This window comes from Dendropsophus ebraccatus, chromosome 8 (genome assembly GCF_027789765.1).
Source record: "Dendropsophus ebraccatus isolate aDenEbr1 chromosome 8, aDenEbr1.pat, whole genome shotgun sequence".
NCBI classification, from domain to species: Eukaryota; Metazoa; Chordata; class Amphibia; order Anura; family Hylidae; genus Dendropsophus; species Dendropsophus ebraccatus.
In genome coordinates this window covers 1,170,578-1,180,098 of record NC_091461.1, presented here as the reverse complement: position 1 = coordinate 1,180,098, position 9,521 = coordinate 1,170,578, and positions in this window count along the sequence as shown.

Genomic DNA, 9,521 nt, shown 5'->3' with positions numbered 1-9,521 from the left:
GCCATCTAGAGGTCCCTGACTACACAGGAGGAGACCAATACATAGCACAGTGTAATGTACAGCGCCATCTAGAGGTCCTGACTACACAGGAGGAGGAGACACAATACATAGCACAGTGTAATGTACAGCGCCATCTAGAGGTCCTGACTACACAGGAGGAGACACAATACATAGCACAGTGTAATGTACAGCGCCATCTAGAGGTCCTGACTACAAGGAGGGGAGGACATACATAGCACAGTGTAATTACAGCGCCATCTAGAGGTCCTGACTACAGGAGGGAGGAGACACAATACATAGCACAGTGTAATGTACAGCGCCATCTAGAGGTCCTGACTACATGGGGAGGAGGACACAATACATAGCACAGTGTAATGTACAGCGCCATCTAGAGGTCCTGACTACAGGAGGGAGACACAATACATAGCACAGTGTAATGTACAGCGCCAATCTAGAGGTCCTGACTACACAGGAGGAGAACAATACATAGGCCACAGTGTAATGTACAGCGCACATCTAGAGAGTCCTGACTACACAGAGTGAGACAATACATAGCACAGTGTAATGTACAGCGCCATCTAGAGGTCCTGACTACAGGGGAGGAGACACAATACATAGCACAGTGTAATGTACAGCGCCATCTAGAGGTCCTGACTACACAGGGGGAGACACAATACATAGCACAGTGTAATGTACAGCGCCATCTAGAGGTCCTGACTACACAGGAGGAGGAGACACAATACATAGCACAGTGTAATGTACAGCGCCATCTAGAGGTCCTGACTACACAGGGGGAGGAGACACAATACATAGCACAGTGTAATGTACAGCGCCATCTAGAGGTCCTGACTACAGGAGGAGGAGACACAATACATAGCACAGTGTAATGTACAGCGCCATCTAGAGGTCCTGACTACAGGAGGAGACACAATACATAGCACAGTGTAATGTACAGCGCCATCTAGAGGTCCTGACTACACAGGAGGAGACACAATACATAGCACAGTGTAATGTACAGCGCCATCTAGAGGTCCTGACTACACAGGAGGAGACACAATACATAGCACAGTGTAATGTACAGCGCCATCTAGAGGTCCTGACTACAGGAGGAGACACAATACATAGCACAGTGTAATGTACAGCGCCATCTAGAGGTCCTGACTACACAGGAGGAGACACAATACATAGCACAGTGTAATGTACAGCGCCATCTAGAGGTCCTGACTACACAGGAGACACAATACATAGCACAGTGTAATGTACAGCGCCATCTAGAGGTCCTGACTACAGGAGGAGGAGACACAATACATAGCACAGTGTAATGTACAGCGCCATCTAGAGGCCCTGACTACACAGGAGGAGACACAATACATAGCACAGTGTAATGTACAGCGCCATCTAGAGGTCCTGACTACAGGAGGAGACAATACATAGCACAGTGTAATGTACAGCGCCATCTAGAGGTCCTGACTACACAGGAGGAGGAGACACAAAACATAGCACAGTGTAATGTACAGCGCCATCTAGAGGTCCTGACTACAGGAGGAGGAGACACAATACATAGCACAGTGTAATGTACAGCGCCATCTAGAGGTCCTGACTACATAGGGGGAGGAGACACAATACATAGCACAGTGTAATGTACAGCGCCATCTAGAGGTCCTGACTACACAGGAGGAGGAGACACAATACATAGCACAGTGTAATGTACAGCGCCATCTAGAGGTCCTGACTACACAGGAGACACAATACATAGCACAGTGTAATGTACAGCGCCATCTAGAGGTCCTGACTACATAGGAGGAGACAACTACATAGCACAGTGTAATGTACAGCGCCATCTAGAGGTCCTGACTACAGGGGAGGAGACAACACATAGCACAGTGTAATGTACAGCGCCATCTAGAGGTCCTGACTACATAGGGAGAGGAGACACAATACATAACACAGTGTAATGTACAGCGCCATCTAGAGGTCCTGACTACACAGGAGAGGAGACAATACATAGCACAGTGTAATGTACAGCGCCATCTAGAGGTCCTGACTACACAGGGGAGGAGACAATACATAGCACAGTGTAATGTACAGCGCCATCTAGAGGTCCTGACTACACAGAGGAGACACAATACATAGCACAGTGTAATGTACAGCGCCATCTAGAGGCCCTGACTACACAGGAGGAGACACAATACATAGCACAGTGTAATGTACAGCGCCATCTAGAGGCCCTGACTACACAGGAGGGAGACACATACATAGCACAGTGTAATGTACAGCGCCATCTAGAGGCCCTGACTACAGGAGGAGGAGACACAATACAGGGGGAGGAGACACAATACATAGCACAGTGTAATGTACAGCGCCATCTAGAGGTCCTGACTACAGGAGGAGGAGACACAATACATAGCACAGTGTAATGTACAGCGCCATCTAGAGGTCCTGACTACAGGAGGAGGAGACACAATACATAGCACAGTGTAATGTACAGCGCCATCTAGAGGCCCTGACTACACAGGAGACAATACATAGCACAGTGTAATGTACAGCGCCATCTAGAGGTCCTGACTACACAGGAGGAGGAGACACAAGACATAGCACAGTGTAATGTACAGCGCCATCTAGAGGTCCTGACTACACAGGAGGAGAGACAATACATAGCACAGTGTAATGTACAGCGCCATCTAGAGGTCCTGACTACACAGGAGGAGACACAATACATAGCACAGTGTAATGTACAGCGCCATCTAGAGGTCCTGACTACACAGGGAGGAGACACAATACATAGCACAGTGTAATGTACAGCGCCATCTAGAGGTCCTGACTACACAGGAGGAGGAGACACAATACATAGCACAGTGTAATGTACAGCGCCATCTAGAGGTCCTGACTACACAGGAGGAGACAATACATAGCACAGTGTAATGTACAGCGCCATCTAGAGGTCCTGACTACACAGGAGGAGGAGACAATACATAGCACAGTGTAATGTACAGCGCCATCTAGAGGTCCTGACTACACAGGAGGAGACACAATACATAGCACAGTGTAATGTACAGCGCCATCTAGAGGTCCTGACTACACAGGAGACACAATACATAGCACAGTGTAATGTACAGCGCCATCTAGAGGTCCTGACTACACAGGAGGAGACACAATACATAGCACAGTGTAATGTACAGCGCCATCTAGAGGTCCTGACTACACAGGAGGAGACACAATACATAGCACAGTGTAATGTACAGCGCCATCTAGAGGTCCTGACTACCCAGAGGAGGAGACACAATACATAGCACAGTGTAATGTACAGCGCCATCTAGAGGTCCTGACTACAGGAGGAGGAGACACAATACATAGCACAGTGTAATGTACAGCGCCATCTAGAGGTCCTGACTACACAGGAGGAGACACAATACATAGCACAGTGTAATGTACAGCGCCATCTAGAGGTCCTGACTACACAGGAGGAGACACAATACATAGCACAGTGTAATGTACAGCGCCATCTAGAGGTCCTGACTACAGGAGAGGAGACACAATACATAGCACAGTGTAATGTACAGCGCCATCTAGAGGTCCTGACTACACAGGAGGAGGAGACAATACATAGCACAGTGTAATGTACAGCGCCATCTAGAGGTCCTGACTACACAGGAGGAGGAGACACAATACATAGCACAGTGTAATGTACAGCGCCATCTAGAGGTCCTGACTACAGGAGGAGGAGACACAATACATAGCACAGTGTAATGTACAGCGCCATCTAGAGGTCCTGACTACACAGGAGGAGGAGACACAATACATAGCACAGTGTAATGTACAGCGCCATCTAGAGGTCCTGACTACACAGGAGGAGACAATACATAGCAAAGTGTAATGTACAGCGCCATCTAGAGGTCCTGACTACAGGAGGAGGAGACACAATACATAGCACGTGTAATGTACAGCGCCATCTAGAGGTCCTGACTACACAGGAGGAGGAGACACAATACATAGCACAGTGTAATGTACAGCGCCATCTAGAGGTCCTGACTACAGGAGGAGGAGACACAATACATAGCACAGTGTAATGTACAGCGCCATCTAGAGGTCCTGACTACAGGGGGAGGAGACACAAAACATAGTACAGTGTAATGTACAGCGCCATCTAGAGGTCCTGACTACAGGGGGAGGAGACAATACATAGCACAGTGTAATGTACAGCGCCATCTAGAGGTCCTGACTACACAGGAGACACAATACATAGCACAGTGTAATGTACAGCGCCATCTAGAGGTCCTGACTACACAGGAGACACAATACATAGCACAGTGTAATGTACAGCGCCATCTAGAGGTCCTGACTACATAGGAGACAACACATAGCACAGTGTAATGTACAGCGCCATCTAGAGGTCCTGACTACATAGGAGACAACACATAGCACAGTGTAATGTACAGCGCCATCTAGAGGTCCTGACTACACAGGAGGAGACACAATACATAGCACAGTGTAATGTACAGCGCCATCTAGAGGTCCTGACTACACAGGGAGAGGAGACAATACATAGCACAGTGTAATGTACAGCGCCATCTAGAGGTCCTGACTACACAGGGGGAGGAGACACAATACATAGCACAGTGTAATGTACAGCGCCATCTAGAGGTCCTGACTACACAGGAGACACAATACATAGCACAGTGTAATGTACAGCGCCATCTAGAGGTCCTGACTACACAGGAGGAGACACAATACATAGCACAGTGTAATGTACAGCGCCATCTAGAGGTCCTGACTACACAGAGGAGGAGACACAATACATAGCACAGTGTAATGTACAGCGCCATCTAGAGGTCCTGACTACAGGAGGAGGAGACACAATACATAGCACAGTGTAATGTACAGCGCCATCTAGAGGTCCTGACTACAGGAGGAGGAGACACAATACATAGCACAGTGTAATGTACAGCGCCATCTAGAGGTCCTGACTACACAGGAGACACAATACATAGCACAGTGTAATGTACAGCGCCATCTAGAGGTCCTGACTACACAGGAGGAGGAGACACAATACATAGCACAGTGTAATGTACAGCGCCATCTAGAGGTCCTGACTACAGGGGGAGGAGACACAATACATAGCACAGTGTAATGTACAGCGCCATCTAGAGGCCCTGACTACACAGGAGGAGGAGACACAATACATAGCACAGTGTAATGTACAGCGCCATCTAGAGGCCCTGACTACACAGGAGGAGGAGACACAATACATAGCACAGTGTAATGTACAGCGCCATCTAGAGGTCCTGACTACACAGGAGGAGGAGACACAATACATAGCACAGTGTAATGTACAGCGCCATCTAGAGGCCCTGACTACACAGGAGGAGGAGACACAATACATAGCACAGTGTAATGTACAGCGCCATCTAGAGGCCCTGACTACACAGGAGACACAATACATAGCACAGTGTAATGTACAGCGCCATCTAGAGGTCCTGACTACACAGGGGGAGGAGACACAATACATAGCACAGTAATGTACAGCGCCATCTAGAGGTCCTGACTACACAGGGGGAGGAGACACAATACATAGCACAGTGTAATGTACAGCGCCATCTAGAGGTCCTGACTACAGGAGGAGGAGACACAATACATAGCACAGTGTAATGTACAGCGCCATCTAGAGGTCCTGACTACACAGGAGGAGGAGACACAATACATAGCACAGTGTAATGTACAGCGCCATCTAGAGGTCCTGACTACACAGGAGGAGGAGACACAATACATAGCACAGTGTAATGTACAGCGCCATCTAGAGGTCCTGACTACACAGGGGGAGGAGACAATACATAGCACAGTGTAATGTACAGCGCCATCTAGAGGTCCTGACTACACAGGAGGAGGAGACACAATACATAGCACAGTGTAATGTACAGCGCCATCTAGAGGTCCTGACTACAGGAGGAGACAATACATAGCACAGTGTAATGTACAGCGCCATCTAGAGGTCCTGACTACACAGGAGGAGACACAATACATAGCACAGTGTAATGTACAGCGCCATCTAGAGGTCCTGACTACACAGGAGGAGGAGACACAATACATAGCACAGTGTAATGTACAGCGCCATCTAGAGGTCCTGACTACAGGGGGAGGAGACAATACATAGCACAGTAATGTACAGCGCCATCTAGAGGTCCTGACTACACAGGAGACACAATACATAGCACAGTGTAATGTACAGCGCCATCTAGAGGTCCTGACTACACAGGAGACACAATACATAGCACAGTGTAATGTACAGCGCCATCTAGAGGTCCTGACTACACAGGAGGAGGAGACAATACATAGCACAGTGTAATGTACAGCGCCATCTAGAGGTCCTGACTACACAGGAGGAGGAGACAATACATAGCACAGTGTAATGTACAGCGCCATCTAGAGGTCCTGACTACACAGGAGACACAATACATAGCACAGTGTAATGTACAGCGCCATCTAGAGGTCCTGACTACAGGGGGAGGAGACACAATACATAGCACAGTGTAATGTACAGCGCCATCTAGAGGTCCTGACTACAGGAGGAGGAGACACAATACATAGCACAGTGTAATGTACAGCGCCATCTAGAGGTCCTGACTACAGGAGGAGGAGACACAATACATAGCACAGTGTAATGTACAGCGCCATCTAGAGGTCCTGACTACACAGGAGGAGACACAATACATAGCACAGTGTAATGTACAGCGCCATCTAGAGGTCCTGACTACACAGGAGACACAATACATAGCACAGTGTAATGTACAGCGCCATCTAGAGGTCCTGACTACAGGAGGAGGAGACACAATACATAGCACAGTGTAATGTACAGCGCCATCTAGAGGTCCTGACTACACAGGAGACAATACATAGCACAGTGTAATGTACAGCGCCATCTAGAGGTCCTGACTACAGGAGGAGGAGACACAATACATAGCACAGTGTAATGTACAGCGCCATCTAGAGGTCCTGACTACACAGGGGGAGGAGACACAATACATAGCACAGTGTAATGTACAGCGCCATCTAGAGGTCCTGACTACACAGGGGGAGGAGACACAATACATAGCACAGTGTAATGTACAGCGCCATCTAGAGGTCCTGACTACAGGAGGAGGAGACACAATACATAGCACAGTGTAATGTACAGCGCCATCTAGAGGTCCTGACTACACAGGGGGAGGAGACACAATACATAGCACAGTGTAATGTACAGCGCCATCTAGAGGTCCTGACTACAGGAGGAGGAGACACAATACATAGCACAGTGTAATGTACAGCGCCATCTAGAGGTCCTGACTACAGGGGGAGGAGACACAATACATAGCACAGTGTAATGTACAGCGCCATCTAGAGGTCCTGACTACAGGAGGAGGAGACAATACATAGCACAGTGTAATGTACAGCGCCATCTAGAGGTCCTGACTACACAGGAGGAGGAGACAATACATAGCACAGTGTAATGTACAGCGCCATCTAGAGGCCCTGACTACACAGGAGGAGGAGACACAATACATAGCACAGTGTAATGTACAGCGCCATCTAGAGGTCCTGACTACAGGAGGAGACAATACATAGCACAGTGTAATGTACAGCGCCATCTAGAGGTCCTGACTACACAGGAGGAGACACAATACATAGCACAGTGTAATGTACAGCGCCATCTAGAGGTCCTGACTACAGGAGGAGGAGACACAATACATAGCACAGTGTAATGTACAGCGCCATCTAGAGGTCCTGACTACACAGGAGGAGACACAATACATAGCACAGTGTAATGTACAGCGCCATCTAGAGGCCCTGACTACAGGGGGAGGAGACAATACATAGCACAGTGTAATGTACAGCGCCATCTAGAGGCCCTGACTACACAGGAGGAGACACAATACATAGCACAGTGTAATGTACAGCGCCATCTAGAGGTCCTGACTACAGGAGGAGACACAATACATAGCACAGTGTAATGTACAGCGCCATCTAGAGGTCCTGACTACAGGGGGAGGAGACACAATACATAGCACAGTGTAATGTACAGCGCCATCTAGAGGCCCTGACTACAGGAGGAGGAGACACAATACATAGCACAGTGTAATGTACAGCGCCATCTAGAGGCCCTGACTACAGGAGGAGACACAATACATAGCACAGTGTAATGTACAGCGCCATCTAGAGGTCCTGACTACAGGAGGAGGAGACACAATACATAGCACAGTGTAATGTACAGCGCCATCTAGAGGTCCTGACTACACAGGAGACACAATACATAGCACAGTGTAATGTACAGCGCCATCTAGAGGTCCTGACTACAGGAGGAGGAGACACAATACATAGCACAGTGTAATGTACAGCGCCATCTAGAGGTCCTGACTACAGGGGGAGGAGGAGACACAATACATAGCACAGTGTAATGTAGAGCGCCATCTAGAGGTCCTGACTACACAGGAGGAGACACAATACATAGCACAGTGTAATGTACAGCGCCATCTAGAGGTCCTGACTACACAGGAGGAGACACAATACATAGCACAGTGTAATGTACAGCGCCATCTAGAGGCCCTGACTACAGGAGGAGACACAATACATAGCACAGTGTAATGTACAGCGCCATCTAGAGGTCCTGACTACAGGAGGAGGAGACACAATACATAGCACAGTGTAATGTACAGCGCCATCTAGAGGTCCTGACTACAGGGGGAGGAGACACAATACATAGCACAGTGTAATGTACAGCGCCATCTAGAGGTCCTGACTACACAGGAGGAGGAGACACAATACATAGCACAGTGTAATGTACAGCGCCATCTAGAGGTCCTGACTACACAGGAGGAGGAGACACAATACATAGCACAGTGTAATGTACAGCGCCATCTAGAGGTCCTGACTACACAGGAGACACAATACATAGCACAGTGTAATGTACAGCGCCATCTAGAGGTCCTGACTACACAGGGGGAGGAGACACAATACATAGCACAGTGTAATGTACAGCGCCATCTAGAGGTCCTGACTACACAGGAGGAGACACAATACATAGCACAGTGTAATGTACAGCGCCATCTAGAGGTCCTGACTACACAGGAGGAGACACAATACATAGCACAGTGTAATGTACAGCGCCATCTAGAGGTCCTGACTACAGGAGGAGGAGACACAATACATAGCACAGTGTAATGTACAGCGCCATCTAGAGGTCCTGACTACACAGGAGGAGACACAATACATAGCACAGTGTAATGTACAGCGCCATCTAGAGGTCCTGACTACAGGAGGAGACACAATACATAGCACAGTAATGTACAGCGCCATCTAGAGGTCCTGACTACACAGGAGGAGACACAATACATAGCACAGTGTAATGTACAGCGCCATCTAGAGGTCCTGACTACATAGGGGGAGGAGACAATACATAGCACAGTGTAATGTACAGCGCCATCTAGAGGTCCTGACTACACAGGAGGAGGAGACACAATACATAGCACAGTGTAATGTACAGCGCCATCTAG